The following is a 17,460-nucleotide window of genomic DNA, read 5'->3' as shown; positions in this document are numbered from 1 at the left end:
CTCTTCTGATATTTAATGTAGCTTAGCATAGATATTAAGAAAAGCATTTCTGTGTGTATTCAATCCTGCTGAGTCATTTTATTGAAAATAACCTGTAAACAAATTCCCTTTTTCCATTTATTGATTTGATAACTGAGGTTTGTTACTTTGCCAGAAGGGAGATTGGTTAATCCTCTCCCCAAGCACTGTCACTGCTTTCTGAAGTAGTGTTTCTCCTGCCAGTGATTTCAGATCCATAACAGCAAGCATTAGGGCTTTGTACTTCCTATTTAATTTGGAATCTGCAAATGAAGTGTTGTCCCTTGCTTTACCATGGAAATGTATAAGAAAAAACAGCTTTTTCCATGGGCTAAGTCTCCTCATCTTGAGTAAATACAGGAGTAAAATCAGTGTGTGCTTCAGTTCTGCTGTGCCTTGGGACAGCAGCTCACAGCAACTGAGCTCTTCAGTGATGTCTTGTGCAGCATCACATCAGCAGGGGATGAGGGTAATGAACTGAACAGTGGCATTTTGAGACTCAAAGCTGACCTTTTTACTTCAGTTGGCTGTGCTGTAGAACTAAAAGTAAAACCAGACTTTCTTCACTTGAACAATACCACTGGATGAAGCAAAATTAATCACTGAATTGCCAGTATTTGGTCATGGATTCCCATACCATTTGAGTTTTCTCTTTTAACATCTATGTAGAGGTCATTGAAGCAAGGAACATTTTCATCATAAGTGATTGCAGGGTGAGTAATGGTCTGCAGTCCTGTTACATCTTTATTTCTGGGAAGGAGAGTGGGAAGGAACTGGGTGTGGTCTGTAGTTTAGTTGATTTTGGAAGATAAGGGGCAATAGGGTTGAAGCTCTTCTCACAACTTTTCTGCTAATATGTTTGCAACTCAGCAATGATCTGTTCTTGCTGGTATGGGGAGATAGTAGGAATCATGTTCCCGAAATCTCAGTGTGTTCAGCTCAAAGGGGGTTTTGTCTTGGCTGTGTCATGATGGTTGGTCAAGATAATCTGAAGAATTGCAACAAAGATGCTTTGGAGTAGAGCAGCCTTTTCAATTTGATCCTAACAAATGATTCCCATGCAACAAATTGCATTGCCAGGTACTTGAACAGCAGCTTTTTGTCCATTCAGGTGTTTGATTGCAGCAGTCTTGACTCATGCTGGCAGAATTAAAAGGTCTCTGATTTATGGTTCTGTATAGCTGTACCTGTCAAATAGGAGCATGTGGGTGCTGCAGATATCCACCCCATCCCCTCCCCAGAGGGAAAAGGCCCTGCTCAGGTGACAGGAGCTGTGTATCTGTTCCCAGCTCAGGGCTGATTCCTGTGTCATGTTTATCACAAGAGCAGCAAAGAAATTAAGATTTACACCCTGAGCTGTTCCAATCAGTGTCCTTCCTCTGCATGGAAGTGGGATGGGCACGTAGGGATGGTGCCTGTCAGGTCAGTGAGTCAATGTTTTATCAGCTAACCAGGTTTAGCAGAAGGTGGGCTTTTCTGCATGTGTTTCTGAACATAAAATTAAGAGGATTTTGTTCTGGTTATAATTGTGAGGACTTAGTGCCTGTGGTTTTCTTACACAGAATTGGGAGGATGTTGTAGAACCCCAGAATGGTTTGGGTTGGAAGGAATCTCCCAAGATCATTTCACTCCAGCCCCCTCAGCCATGGACAGGGACACCTTCCCCTATCCCAGGTTGCTCCAAGCCCCATCCAACCTGGCCTTGAACACTTCCAGGGATGGGGCAGCCACAGCTTCTCTGGGAAATCTGTGCCAGGGCCTCACCATCCTCACACTGGAGAATTTCTTCCTTGTTCCTGTCCTTGAAATGAAAGATTTGCCCCTTCAATCTTTTGCTTTTACTTTTATATTTTTTAAATACATACACATAGTATTTCATAGAGTATCTAATATAACATATAAAGTATATTATGTACTGGTTTACAGATACAGGATATATAAACTGAATATGTGAATAAAAGGCATCATCAGGCCTTTGGCAGGAAAATATCCATTACTTTTCTTCTTTCCAGAGTGATTTTGGTGTTAGTATAGGTTCTGGTTTTATGTGATACTGAATAAACTTTTTGCTGGTTGTGGTTGCATTAATTTAGTTTTCCTGGAACAAACTGTGTGACCTGTATTAACCAGTAGTGTTGGACTTCATGTTTGAAGTACCAAACTTGCACATCTAAATATAATTTAAATATTTTTTGTCAGTCTAGAGGTGCAATAAAAATGCTTTCGGAATAATGCTCTTATCTGCCACATCTCACTTCTCTTCCCAGCTCTGGCTGTGATACATTTGGGCAGTTTAAGTAATCTCCCACACTGATGAAAACTAAGGTGTTGCAGTAGGAACAGGAGCACTTGCTGTGGCTGCCAAATAATTTCTGTGATAAACCCTCCTTCAGGTGGTCTTCTACTCAGAATTATCCTAGTCCTTAATTGCTTTTGCTGAAATCAGTCTGGAATCTCTGAAATTGTTAATTCCTAAAATTTGAAGGGATGATAGTTGTGCTTTTTCTGTGTCTGGTCTGTTGTGGGAGGGAGCAGTGACTGTTGGGGATGGGAGTGGGAATGAGCTGGAAATGGGAATTATCTGAAATCAGGAACAAGCACACCCTGGATACTCCTGGATACACAGCAAGGTCATGTTCACAATTCCTGTTCCATCCTGTAGGAAAAGCCAGGCAAGTTAAAACACACTTAATGTTCATCCAGCAGAGAAAAGCAATGGCAACCAGTCACTTCTGTTTAATCCAGATTTATCTCTAGTTTGTTTTTTTTAGTGTTAAAATCACAGTCAAGCCAAAGTAAAATAAACCACAGTAGGAGGGTTTGGGTGTAAATATAACAGGAACAAGGAAAAAACCCATCAAAATGGGGGAAAAACTCTCATACTTGAAACAGGCTATAAGATGGGATCATACTTGGGTCTGTATTTATGAGTTCACAGAGGTCAGAAACACTGGCTGAAGGATTTTTACATCCAGGTGTCTCAGGTTACTTGTGTGGTTGCAAAGGCTGGTGCACCTTCAGAAGAATGAGAAATGAGGACAGGTTTGAAACTTGCAGTCACAAATCTTGTGTCTTTTTCCAGCATGGTATTGGGAAATTCAGGAAAGATTAGTATGAGCACAGTATTTGAAGACATAAAATTAAGAGGGAGAACACCAAACCTCAACTTAAAATAGTTTTTTATGTCTGCCAAGAATAATAATTTTATTTTATGAATCAGTCACTGATGTCTCAATCCAGTGAGTATTTTCCTGTTCAGTGGTATGAACATAAACAAGAGGTTGTGATTTTTTGGAATAATGCTACATTTTGGGATGTGAGAGTCATTCCCTTTCCCTAATGTGAGAATTATCATGAATTTCAGTTTTGTTGCTGTCTGTGGTACACGTGATGCCTCAGCCCTACAATAATTGTACAAAACAATAGTTAAATTATAACTTTTTGTAGGTTATTTCCACAAAATTCTTGAATATTTTCCCTTCTCTTTTTAGGACTTTCCTTGCTCTGCATACCCAGTCTGCACTCACGTTGTTCATGTTGCTCCAGTTTTGTTGTAAATGGGAATAAAAATGTGCTGCTTTATTTCTTTTCTCTGCTAGGAAATGTATCTCAGATCAGACAGTAGGCAGGACCTGAGCTGTGCCCTTCTGTTCTCCCAAGGACAGCTTCCTGCACTGCAATAAAGTGGCTCATAAAATGTGTCCTTTGTGACTGACTGGGCAGATTTTATTGGGCTGGGTCCTTTCACGTGCTGAATTCTTCCTCCTTCCTCATCCAGGTGCACTCAGCTATTCCAGCACTCACCACCACCACCACATTTGTGTATTCCAGTCTGCTGGAAATGCACAGGGGTGGGTGTTGCTTTGCAGAATTAAGGCCCTGCTGAAGAAGAAAAGTGGATCTGGAACACTTTAGGTTGTGGATTTGTTAATTCTGGCCCGTATTTTCTTTGACATTGATGGTACAGTGTAATTTGGCACTAAATTTTTAGATGGACTATTATTTTTTGCTTTAATTATTACTTTGTGGGGTTTTTTTCTTTTTTCTCTTTCATTTCAGACCAGAGAGGTGCTATTTGTTTTATCACTGTGAACTGTTTTGTTTAGCATGTAAGAGAAGATGATATAAATGTTATAATAACTTGATTTATAAGTTCAGAGCTCTCTGTCAAAACAACATGTTTATAGTAATACTCCCAGCCTAATTTGTTATCTCCCTTTAATCTTAATTTTCGTGCATTGAAACAAACAAACATGGAATTTAAGCCTTTCCTGCAAAATATCCTATAAGAATTGATAAATTCTATCCAAAATAATTTCTTTGTAAATATCTTATATTGGTATACATCTTTGCTAAGTGCCTTTTAAAACATTGAGATCAATCTGTATGTTTAATATATGCTGTACAGCAATATATTGTCTTCTTTAAATTAGACTCTGAAAGAACAAATCCAATTTAAAATTTATGTCTTACATCTGAAAAATGAGGGAAAAGTATTTAGCATTTTTTTCTGGACATTTGTCCAGTTTCTTAAAGCAACAAGTCTTGATTTTAGGTTGGTTTTTTTAATATCAGATACTGCAGGTGACAAAACTTAACAATGACAGCAGACACACTAGGGAAATAATTTTAACTTTTTTCAAGTCCTGTCCTGTTAAATGCTGTGACTGAATTGTGATTCAAGGGAAGATGGATAATAGATGTTTTTAATAAATTACCTTGCATATCATAAAAGTGAAGTAAATAGAAACTGAACCAGGGTTGTGTTTAGTTTTGGTATTAGTTGTCTATGTCTCCAGAATCTTTATGCTGTGAGTTTCTTTTGATTCATTAGAACAATGAAGAATCTTGAGTTGTCTAGTTTTCAAAAAAAAAAAAAAAAAAAAAGAGCATGCATTGGTGTTTAGAAAAGCTTCCACAGTTCGAGTTGGCCCCAGAAACTTCAAATCTGATGAAGAAGTCCTGAAATAAATTGAGTTTTCTGACCTTGAGCATGGCAGGGGATCATGACAGTGAGTGGGGAAATGGGGCTGGGCTGTGCTGCCACTTCTGCACTGGAGAACTCGCCGGGATCTGTTCCTGGAGGGATTTTTCTTACAGCTTCACCCTCTCTGTGCCTATCTCACTTCTGCTCTAAGTGTCACAGTCTGTGCAGCTCAAGTTCTTGCTGTGAAAAATGCATTTTCCACAAATAAGGGTGGAACAGGGATATTTTCAGTCCCTGTTAAGTGACATCTTAAATAAGGAATTAGTGTTGCCCATTAATGAATCAGAATTTGGTCTTTCTTAAAACTTTCTTCTTAAAACTTTTTAAATGTGTAGGATTGCAGTAAGGGGAAAATAGTGGCTTGGGGCTCTTTGTTTAGGGGCTTGATCTTTATTTATTTATTTTAAAAAATTTATTTATTTTGCCTAAAGGGGTAGAGTAAACCATGAAGTCTCATCAAGTATGCTGCTCTGTACTCTTCTTTGTATTAGCAAAGTATTTTTCTGTTCACCTCTTAAAGTGGGAAAACTAATTTCCTTCTGGAGTGTGAAAATCATTTGCAGCTCATTTCTTCAGAGCAAATCGTATTAACTCTTGATGTCTCAGATTTTCCTCTGAGTGGTGTTGTCTTTGACAGAAGAACATAACTGTTCTTCATAACTGTTTTAAGTGAGTTTTTCTTGTCGAATTCCTGTCAGCCATGAAACTCACTTGCTAAGTGAAATATTCTGCAGCTGATTAAAATGTAATGAAATCATGTTTCTGACAAATGCTGAGCATCTTTAAAGACCATACTTTGACATTTGCAAAATAATGGGAAATAATTAGAGGTTAGTTGTGCTTATGCTGCTGTTGACTGTGCCAGGCATATCTCAAATTAACCTTTTCCTTTACAGTTCGATGTAGTTACTTGTTCTGTCATTTGTTCAATTGCTCTCTGGTGGAAAAGAAGCTCCTCATTACCTGTTAAAATTCCTATCACCTCTTTAAAATTCCAGTGCCTGGCTGGAGACCTGTGGAAGGTGCCATGATAGTCAGTGATCAGCTGTTTTGTTTATTTTGGTGCATATTACAGGTGCTCATCAGCTTTCTTGTATCAGATGCAAACAAACCTTACTTGTCTATCCTGATCTGGGAGAATTCCATCAACTTCTGCCCCTGTTAAAGATTCTTGGTCTTTTTATTCACATCTGTCCATTTAGTTGGTCAAACTTGGCCGGATATGAGCTAAGAGTTGATAAATGACTTTAAAGAAAGAGGAAAAAGAGATGGTTGAAGTTGGAAATTACACTTGAATTTGTAATACTGGTATTTTCACCAATTTTTGCCTTCTTTAACCATTGCAATGGAATAGTTCTTCTTCATCTCCTACCTGTTCTCTGCCCCCCTTTGTCTTTCCTCTTCACCTCTCTCTTGACCAGGTACTGAAAATCAGTAAATGTTATTGAATAGATTAGCGGCAGAGGCTTAGAAGTGTCAGTTGTAGACTGTGAACCCCAAGAAAAACTAACCCCTCACCAAAACCAGAAAAAAAATAAGGCCAGACTGATTTATTCTGTCTTTATGTGTAAAAGCAACTCAAAAATTATTTAAGCAGCAGTAGCAGGAGGGCTCAGAGGGAAGCAAGGGCTCCATGGTTGGGAAGAGTGGATGAGGAAATGCTTGGCAGGTAGGAAAGGGGTAGAAAGTTCTGCAGCTTTGGCAGCAGCAAGGATAAATTATTAAGTTGGTGAAGCAGCCTCTGGTGACAACTTACTTGCCTTTGAAAAACTAACTCTAACCTCTGTACAAATACACTTTTCAGAAATGATCATATATCAATTTTGTAGCTTCTAACACAGGCATGTCTGAGAAACCAGACAAATTCCTTTAATGATCTTTGGATGTTAAACTGTACAAGAGAACTTAAACTGTGTGCAAGAAAATATTTTTCAAAAAAACTTGAAAAATAAGGCCTGAGTGATGGGACATCTTTAATTTTCTTAGTTTTTGTTGTTGGGGTTTTTTTTAAACATATGAACACTCTAAAGGATCAGAATATATACAGTGTAGGCTTTTTGGATGTGTTCATAGATGGGCTTTTTTTCATAGGGTTGTTTATTTTTCTGATTTGTTCTATAATAAAAATATTGTTTGACTTCTTTTAGTTTTCTGACTTTATTTCAGTCTTTTCTGAGCATGGAAATCATCATCTTGCACTGTCATCTATTGACTTGATAAATGTAGTCTATGCAAAAGCTGCCAAAGCTGTGTATCTGTACTTTCATCTGAACTTTTTGGAAGCCCCAAGGGTTATATTTGGCCTTTGGAACAAGTCCAGGGGAAGCCACCAAGTTGATCATGGGGCTGGAGCACCTTGGCTGTGGAGACAAACCAGGAGAGCCAGGGCTGTTCAACCTGGAGAAGAAAAGGTTCCAGGGAGACCTTGGAGCCCCTTCAGTGCCTGAAGGGGGTACAAGAGAGCTGGAGAGGGATCTGGGACAAGGGCCTGGAGTGACAGGATGAGGGGGAGCCACCTTAAGATGAAGGACAAGAGGTTTAGATTGGATATTAGGAAGAAATTCTCCCCTTTGAGGGTGGTGAGGCCCTGGCACAGGTTGTGCAGAGAGGTTGTGAATGTCCCATCCCTGGAAGTGTCCAAGGTCAGGTTGGATGGGGCTTGGAGCAACCTGGGATAGGGGAAGGTGTCCCTGCCCATGGCAGGAGTTGAAATCAGATGAACTTGAAGGTCTCTTCCAATGCAAACCATTCCATAATTCTGTATTTGACCTTCAATAGCAGAAGCAAAAAGTGAAAATTTATGGATGTTCTTAATGTAAAAAAAATTAACCCATCAGTGTTTCGGTCTCTTTGGACAGCATCTCCTATTTATGACTCTCTCAGGAGAATGTGTGAGCATGACTGTTGTCTACAGCCTGTCCTTAGGTTTCTTCTGTATCCACTGCATTAGAAACTTCTAGAGAATCTTTTAATATCAGTTTATCCATCCTCATGGATCTTGAAAATATTGATCAAGCTCCCATCTGGAGTTCTGCCTTTTTTAGGTTCCCTTCACAAGGCTCCTGCTCTGCCCTTTCATTCTTTCAGTTGTGCTTCTCTGGACTTTTGGACAGTGCAGAAGATGTTCTGGAAATTCCATTGACTTTTCTGTGGAACCTGGGGTAAAATAGAAAAATCTTGATCCATAATTCTCTGCTGGCAAGGGATTGTGTGATGCTGAAGACACCCACCCCTTGCCTTTAGTAAGCATTGACAGAACCTTTTCCAAGTCACAAAGATCCCAAAGACCCAATTTCAGGCTAAAATCGGTAATCTGATTAAATACTGTAGTCTTTGGAATATTTAATAATTTTATCCATTTGTACAGTTTTTCCTAATGCTAGCTCCTGTTCAGTTTAGGTAGGGTTTTAAGTGTTTCCAGGTACTTCTGACCCAGGTACCTCTGACTTGCTGATGTTTGTGGTGTGGAAGGTGTATTGTCACAACAACATTCAGGTTTTGTGTAGAAATATTTTCTGCATATTAAAGCACACACATTCCTTGCTGAAGGAGATTGTTCTTCTATTTTCTCTCTAGCTACTATGAAGTATTTATTTTAAAATTAATTCAAGCATATTAAGAGCACAGATTGCAAATATGTAAGAACTCTGCTTCCTGAAGCTCATGTGCAAAGGTGTTTTAATTGCCCAATCCGTTTGGATTGTGTTCTCAGGCCAAGTCAATTCAGCATTTAAAAACTGCACATGTTCAAGTGCATCCCCCCTCTCCAATTAATATTCCTGTATGTTCTAGTAGAGACTTGAAGGGGATGGATTGATACCTCTCTGTGTGGGGTGTTAGCTTATGGAGGTGTCTTGTTTGTGTAACACCAACTTAATTTATTACCACCTGCTGTTTCTGCAAATGGTGAGATTGTCACACACAAATTGCATATTTCATCACTGTGATGGTGGGAATTGATTTATTGTTTCCAGGGAAATAATTGAATAGAAGAAAAATGCACTGTAAAGTAAGTTGCATCTTTATGAGCTTCTTACTTAATACCTGTCCATTATCAAATATATTGTAAAAAGGTGCAGTAAATTCTTGTGGGGCTAGTGAAACCTGCTGACTTGATACCTTCAGGTGTGCCTGAATTTCTCCACCATGAAGATGTTAAACCAGTCACCCCTGTCTCCTTTACTCCCCTGCCATGATGAGGATATGCTCACACTGGTGGTTTGGGACCTCAGTGCTACTGGGTCTGTGCTGATCCACCATGGATTGGCTGTCACAGAACATGCAAAGACTCAATTTTACTTCTGGGTTTGAAATGTGTAGCAGTTGAATTAGATATTTCTGATATTTCTGACCCCATTCCCTGTTGGTTGAAGTTAGATAACAAATAAATATCTGGGTTATCTCAGGTGGGATGAGATGGATTAGATGGAGCAACCCAAACAGTTGCTTTTGTGGAAGAGGCTGATGTGGGTTTTGGCACAAGCTGTGTTGTATTTATGGCTCATGTGTTGCAAAGCATAATGAGGTTTTGACCCAGGGTGTCTCCTGTCAGGGGAGCTTGGAGAGGAGATGAAAATAGTGCCATGTGTACGGTGATTGATTATTCCTGTGGTGTTCCTGCATGATTCCTTCCACAATTGGAAATGACAAAACTGAGGAAACTTAATTGTACTGAAGTTTGTCTTGCTTTGGGGGATTGAACCCACCTCTTCCAGGTTCCAATTAATTTTTCTACCACAGACCCAATATTTTATCCTTTTAAGTACTAAATTCCACTTTCAGAGAAGTTTCTTGAAGGAAGCCCTAAATTAAATGTGTTTGAACTGGTTAATACCAGTTGGAATGGCTTCCTTCCCCTAGCTTACAAACTTCAGGAAGTAGTGACTCAGTTAGAAGTAGAATGGTTTAATTGCAGCTGTTACCTTCTTCAGCTCTTCTAGAAGTTTTAACCCTTTTGGTCATTTGTGTCTCATGCAAAGCCAAATTTTTAGCTGATCTTTCATACATAGTGGAGATGGTTCTAGGAAAAATGAATAAGTTTTTCTAACATCAATTCTTTGGTAAGCTGTTGCCTTACTTCTCTCTGTTTGCTTCAGGTTGAGGAAACCCCCAAAACACACATTCTGAACCCACTTTATACTGTAATCCTGTTATTTAGGTGAGAGCTTTCCCTTAAAATTGTGAATTCCTTATTTCTCAGTGCAGCGTAAATGTCCAAGTTCAGGATCTGTGGTATATTAGATTTGCTTTAATTAATTAAGAAAGGTTCAGTAGCCCTGTGTTACTAGTTTAAGGTAAAAGACTAAAAAATGCTTTGGATGGACACCAAGGGTGTTTCCTTGGATGATTCCAATTTTCAGAGCTTTTCAGTGTTGATGGTTCCATTCAGAGATTTAATGATGCATTCACTGGAAAACCTCACCAGAAACCTCAGAGCTTCATGGGGATTGAAAGGAGCAAAAGCCCTGAATGCCCTTCCCTTAGCTGGGCAGTGCACTGTCTCTATTTTTCTGGAGATAGTGTGGGAGCAAGGGGCCCTGTCCAAGGGAGAATTCCAGCTGCAGTGAGGTGGTGAGTTCTGGCTTTGGATTCTGCCCTACACAGCACATCAGGAGCATCCACCTGGGATGAGAGCACTGGTGGGGAATCCATAAATTTTGTTCTGATCCAAAGCAGTATGGAATCATTGATGCTGACTCCAGAAGTCTGAAGAGGGCCCTGATGGTCTGTTTGGAGTGGATGAGGTGTTTTAAATTGCTTTTTTAAATTGCCTTTTTAGGCTTTATTATGTTTTGTTGGTTTTTGTTTTATTTTTAATAAAATTCTTGAAGTGGTCCATACAGTGTATGTTTAACTGCTTCTAGCTTGCCCTAGCCAGAGTACAGAGTAAAGAATCACGTTTTTCTTCATTTCTGCCCATATACCAGAGGCTATTGTTATTGGCTTTGAAAAACACCTGAGCCAGAATAGACCTGAGGAAAACTTTTTACAGGTCATTGAATTTTGTAAGAGGCCATTGCCTTGCCAGCAACAGAGAGGCTGTTGTCATCCTGTTCCTCCTGAGCACTTAAGTGCCTTTTATCTGACATTAAAATTATTAAAGGGGGTTAAACATTAAAAGATAGTTGGAACATTTTGAATTATAGGCTGGGATGGTCTCATTCAGTAATATAAAACCAGGAAATCCCAGGTAAAATCGAATGGTAGCCAAATCCAAATGTGTTAAGCCTTGACAGTGTGGAGCTGGGATACCTCATTGCTCTCCTCTGCTGCCTCTAGTTTCAGGGAGTTCTGGTTTTTAATTTTGGAAGCACACTTACATCATCACCAATTCTCATTAGCTTTTACCATTCAAGAAGGACAGTAAACTCTCCCTGCTTGTATTTGCTTCTAAAGCTGTTTGGAAGAAGAGCTGGGCTCTATGGGTCCTCCTTGGAGCAGTGTTTCAGACAGGAGTGTTAGAAAAGATTATTTGAATTCATTCCTTCAGTCTCTTATTTCAATATTTGTAGGAAGGGCTGCTGCCAACAAGCAGTGCAGCTTCAAAATACACAGAAATTAATTTAAATCTTCATTTTAAAATTGCACAGTTGTTACTTGCTCGTTTCTCTGGTGCCTTTTGAAATAAAAGTGCACCCCTCTAATTCTCTAGAGCTTGCTAGAAGCAAGCAACAGAAAATTTAAGGGGAGATTAGTGTTTATTTGAATTTCAGTGGTGCCAAGGGACCACAGTGAAAGTTCAGAGTGCTGTTGAGAAATTAGGCAAGTATCTAACTGGATACTGTGTTCTAATTAAAGCTTGTACAGACATTGATTTTCTTGTATTCCCAGCACAACTGATGTTTCCTCACTATTTAATTTTTTAATATTAAAAATAGAAAATGGTGCTAACTCCAAAGGGAATAGCTGATAGCACAGATTATGTAATGTTACAATAAAATTGGGTTAAACTGAGTATTTAAAGGTACATTAGGACTTAATCCTGTGGGATTTTTAGTGAGAAGGATGGGTGGTGTTTTGAATGCAGGGTGGATGAGCACAAGACTTTTTGGGACATTTGGAAAATTGCTGCTTGTCAGGACAAATGTTTAACCATTGGTCTGTCCCCTGAAGCTTTCTCAGTCCCTTCATCCCAAGGTGCAGCTACCCCAGTAACAGCACTCAGCAAAATGCACTCAGAGTTCAGAATTCTTTGGCCCTCAGCAAAATCCACTCTGAGTTTTTCAGCAGCCTTTGACCATAGCAGCTGTACAGGGAATATGCCATGGTTTAATTTAATTTAGGTGATACATTAATTTATTTATACTTTGTTTATTATTGATTTTTAGTGAGTTATACTTGTCTTACATTTACAGGCCCAGGATTGTCATATTGCTTCACTTCATGTGGGTCTTATAGTTCATGCTGTGTCTGTATTCCTCCTTCATGCTTCCTTGAATGTTTAATCTCCTAAAACATTATTATAATTGAAATAAATGTTCCCATATTGGCAATTTGTATTGCTAAACTTGTTTTGACTTTGGTCTGTATTATCTTTCAACTGTATTGAGACATAGATTTAGTAACTGTTCAGGCAATATTCCCTGAGGGGAAAAAAATGGAATTGCCAGTACTGGTTTTTTATTTCATACTGATACAGTGAAGTACTTTGTGAGATGATGTAGGCCAAAGTAGGTGCTAAGAACTTGATTTTAAAATTGTTTTAATGTGTCTGGCTTTATACTTTGATCTGAGAGCCTTGGTAAATGCTTTTGGCTAAAAATACTACACTTAAAAATACATAAATTTGGAGGAGTAGGGAGAAAGCAGTGACCAGGAAGGGATTAAAAAGAGACTGGAAGAGAAAAATAAATAAATAAATAAATAAATAAATGTCTTTTTGGATGTAGTCATAGCAAATATTACCAAAACCAGTGAACGTAGCTGAAAGGCAGGGTGAAGTGGAACAAAGGATTGCTCCATTTTTCTTCTGCTTTTGAACATCAGCATTAGCTGAAAGAAGAAGTACAAGAAAAATAAACTCAGCAGGGAACAAACAGGGACATTCAACGTGACTTATGGAAATAGCTGAAATTACTGAATGTCTTTGAAGGCTAAAGTGATGATAAAAGGAAAAAATAGCCCTTCTCCTTTCTTTCTGCATCCATCCCTAATTTGAAATCACAAACCTAATGGTTTTCTCCAGGTTTCATCCTTAAATGTGTAACAAGATGTTGACATCAAGGAAATGCAAAAAGAACTTGTCACGCACCTGGCACCTTTGCTGCTTCTCTGCTGTGGATGTGTTTGTATCAGGTGATGGAATACCAAAAGTCAGCAATGTGCTGACTCTTAAAACAGGCCCCAAAAATACAGGCTTTGACATGGGGATCCTAGTTAAAATTGTACTTTACACTTTTCCTGTCTGTGAGGTTGAGATAGTCAAGTTAATATTTGCAAGGTGATTTCCAGCAGGATTTAATACAAGCTGTGAAAATGGATTGAGCTTGAAATGCACGAGATGTTTACTCTCTGATGTGAGATGTATTCTGGATAATTTATAATTTTAGAGTGTGAAATAAGTCCTTAATTTGGTTTTTATTGCCAAACAACAAAATTTCAGATGTTGCAAGGCACCTGTGGAGATTTATCCTCCTCTGCCTCTGCTCAGAGCAGGATCAGCCTACAGCAGGTTGCTCAGGACTGTGTCCAGCTGTGATTTGAATACACACAGATGGAGATTCCACAACCTCTGGGCAACCTGTTGCAGTGTTCAGCCCCTGTGTAGTGCAAAAACCTTCTCCTAATACTTAAAATGGCAATTCCTGTTTTGTCCCTTCATGCCCATTGCTTCATGTCCTCACTTGGCACCATAGGGAGCAGTCTGGCTCCATCTTTACTGTATTTATACACATTTGGAAAATCCCCCTGAGCTTTTCTTCCCCAGGCCAAACCATCCCATTTCTTTAAGCCCTTCCTTGTGTGACAGACACTCAAATTCCTGACCTGTTTTTGTGGTCCTTCATTGCACTGTCTCCATAATGTCCATGTCTCTCTTGTCAGGATGGTAACAAAGCCCAGGAGCCTGGTGGTTGCAAGGACATTTTGCTGGCTTGTGGTTGGCTTATTGTCCACCAAGACATCCAGGTTCTCTGGAAAGCTGATTTCCAGTCAGTCTGTCCAGTAAAGCAGTGTTTTTTATCAAAGGTGCAAGCAATCTAAATCTAATCTTTTATTTACTTTAATAATTAAGTAATATTTGAAAGTATTTTAAGTCTTGCAGAAGCATTATTACACCAGCACCAGAGAACAAAATGAACTCTGAATCCTTACTGAACTTCTTTAGATTCTTAACTTTTCTAATACATTTTATAGATTCTTTCAGATTTGTATAGGTTTGAATTTAGATGGGCCAAGTTATTTTGCAGAAATGCCACCTGGAAAGGGCTTCAGCTCGTAGATGTCAATGCCTTCAAGCCTAAGATGGGGATCAGAATGTGAAGGTTAAAGAATAATAAGATTTCATGGTATCTACAAAGGACAACGTGGAGTCACAGTGTGAATAATGTGAATAATTACAGCTTGGTTCCTTGTAACATGAACTTGTTAGCTCTGTTGGCCATCAGCCAACACTAATAAGAGAAAGTGTTGTTTATTTTTTTAATTATTTTTTATTATCAAACTGCTGATGTTGAAGACATTATTTGCATTGAAACAATTTTCCTTATGAGATGACTCTACTATCACTTTATTAACCAATTTGCAGTTAATTGATTTAAATATTTTTTAATGACTTTTGACTGTCTCATTAGTGGAAATGATTTAATTTCTGAGTACTCAAAGCTCATAGTGAAACGTGACTTAGAACTTTGATTGTGCTACTGGAAGTCATAACACTGACTTTGTTTCTGATATAATCAGTAAATGTGGGAATGTGTCAGGAGTCACATTGAGAGGAAATGACTTCTAGACCGATTCAACTTGCCTAAATCTCAGCTACTCCCACCACAGTAAAGAAAACCATCTCAGCAATAATACATCTTGTGTTGGGTACAACAGCAGCATCTCAGCAGAGCCACTCAGTATCACCAGGGCTGGTTTGCTTTGCTCCTCCCCCAGTTTTGGAATAGTCCTTGACATTACTGAGAAATCACAGGGATTTCTCTGAAGTGCAAGCCCTGGGAGAACAATAGTCTTTCCTCTTGGAAGCTCTAAGGGATGCTGGCACAGAGCCTTGCATACAAAGAAATTTGACCATGCTTGACTTTACACCATTAGCTTTTTACACCACAAGATCTAATAAAATACAGTAGAATTAAATACTAGAATCATGGAATGGTTTTGGTTTGGAAAGATCTTGAAGATCATCTAGTTCCACCTTCCCTGCCATGATCAAGAGCTCCTTCCACTAGACCAGGTTGCTCTGTCCAAAATTTCTGATTTATATGCAATCTAAATCTGCCTTCCTGTAGTTGACTGTAGCTTGTTTCTGGCCCATGGTAGCACACACTACCTGTCTATTTAATACCAAGAGGATTAAAGCTGCTCATTTAAACTGAGATGTGTAATTGCAGCATTACTCACCAGTCTGGTTTGAATTTAGAACAGCCCAAATAAGCATCGTGGTGTTGGTATCTGAGCTTTCTTTGTATCGTAAAACAACCGGCAGCTCTTGTAAAATAGTTGTTTAACAGCAGCTGTGTTTTACAAAGTTCTGGCCTGGGGCAGAGTTTTACAGTCACATTACAAGCTTAAACCCAGGGGCTGGTTTTAATGGGAATGTTAATAGGTCCATAACCAGAGATATGGCATGTGTTTCTATACCTGGAGCTATCAGATTTATTGCTGCTTTGGTGCTTCATAAAGTAAATGTTGGGCTTTTTAAAAGAAGTGATGATCAAATTCTGAAGGAAAACTGCTATTCTAATTTTGTGGAGGGGGTTGTTTTACTTAGAAAAACCTCTGTGAAATATAACCTTGTGAAAACTGACCCCATACCCAGTACTGTCAGTCTGATGTCTAATTCCACATTTTGATGAATATGGAAACATTATAATAGTGTTTTGCCTGTCCATTGAAATGACACCTTGTAAAGCACTTCAGTGTGTAGGTACTGGAGTCTTGCATTGCTTTCCTGTTTGCTGCTCCCAAGGGGTGAAGATTGTCCATATTTAAGCCTATGGCTAGACATCTAAATGCTTGGTTTGGTGTTTCCCCAATAGCTTTCCTCCCTTGATAGCTGTTCTTCAGCCACATAAAACCTGATGAATATGTGTATTAAGTGGCTGGAGTGTGGTGAATTAATAAAGTAAAGCAGGCATTCTGTTGGTTCTCTGTGAAGAAATGACTCATTTTTGCTTTGTGTTGTAGCAATTCTCACTGCTGTCTGCTTATGTAAACTTTAAATAAAGCTCAGCAGTTTCACCAGTGACCTTGAGGTAGGGTGGGTTCTTCTGAAGGATGCAGAGCATCCTGCACAAGGTCAGTGGCCTTTGTCTGAGCCTGAAAACTGCAATTTCACTCTAAACAGTTGGATAATTTCATTCCAAACAGTTGGAAGTTGGGCTTCATCTGCCTGAATTTGTCCTGGTGAAACTCCCTACCCTGAGGACCTTTGGGGTTTAGCAATGGCTATTTTAACCCTACAGGAAAGGAGTCCTGCAGTTTGGAGCTTGTACAGTCTTGTCTTGGTGTTAGTGTGCCAGAGGGGAGATTTTGGTGCCTGTTTCAGCTTTAAAGTCAATGTTTGTGTGAAAACAGCTCATGGACTCCTTTGGTGAGAAGACAAAGAGTTGCTACGGGGCTGCTGTCATTTTCAGATCTGTGTCTGTTCATGAGAAGTGGAGGAGAGGCTTTAATGTGAGTCTAAGGTTGGCTTAATTCCTTTGTATTGATGGCCAGAAAAGAGGAACAATGAAGCAGTAGTGGTTTCTTGAGTTTTCACAGAGATGGGAAGCTCTGGCAGGTGGGAGAAGTCCCTCAAGGGTCAGACACTGGGGGAGTGTTGGGAGAAGCTTCTCCTTGGCTTCTCTTACCATCTTCCCTGAGGGCAGGACATTAGAGGCCTTTTATCTGTCCAGTGTAAGTTCCTACCTTTCCCTTGGATGAATGCAATTCAGCCATTTATTCAAGAAGTAAAGACATCCTGCCCAGATGGGCTGTCGTTGCTTCTCTATCAGGTGGGTCTGAATTTCATTGATGCTTAAGACTTCCAGTCAGGTTTTAGCCTCACAAATGTTATCTGCAATCTGAAGATTTCAAGCACTGATATTGCTGGTGCTAATTCCTGTTAGCTGAGCTCATGGTGTGTTTTGACCGTGGCTGGTGTTGTCACAGCTGCTGCTGGAGGGGAGATGCTCTCCCTCACCCTGGCTGCTTCTCTTCTCTTTTTTCTCTTTTTTCTCTTTTCTCTTTTCTCTTTTCTCTTTTCTCTTTTCTCTTTTCTCTTTTCTCTTTTCTCTTTTCTCTTTTCTCTT

At 39.3% G+C, this 17,460-nt stretch overlaps 1 protein-coding gene across 8 annotated transcripts in view; it reads left to right on the top strand.

Annotated features, from left to right (window-relative positions):
- Nucleotides 1–17,460, top strand: part of PTK2 (protein tyrosine kinase 2) — a 190,030-nt gene that overhangs the window by 64,098 nt on the left and 108,472 nt on the right. The window contains exon 1 of one of the 8 annotated variants that reach the window (XM_066566811.1): nt 10,145–10,163. The exons of the other annotated variants lie outside the window; for them this stretch is intronic. The gene's annotated coding sequence lies outside the window, so the exon portion shown is untranslated. Of the gene's footprint in view, nt 1–10,144; nt 10,164–17,460 lie in introns of those variants that run through there. 8 annotated transcript variants of the gene reach the window in all.

Source organism: Molothrus aeneus, chromosome 1 (assembly GCF_037042795.1).
Source record: "Molothrus aeneus isolate 106 chromosome 1, BPBGC_Maene_1.0, whole genome shotgun sequence".
Classification (NCBI taxonomy): Eukaryota; Metazoa; Chordata; class Aves; order Passeriformes; family Icteridae; genus Molothrus; species Molothrus aeneus.
Note: the sequence above shows the minus strand (reverse complement) of the source record. Positions and strands in the feature narration are given on the sequence as shown.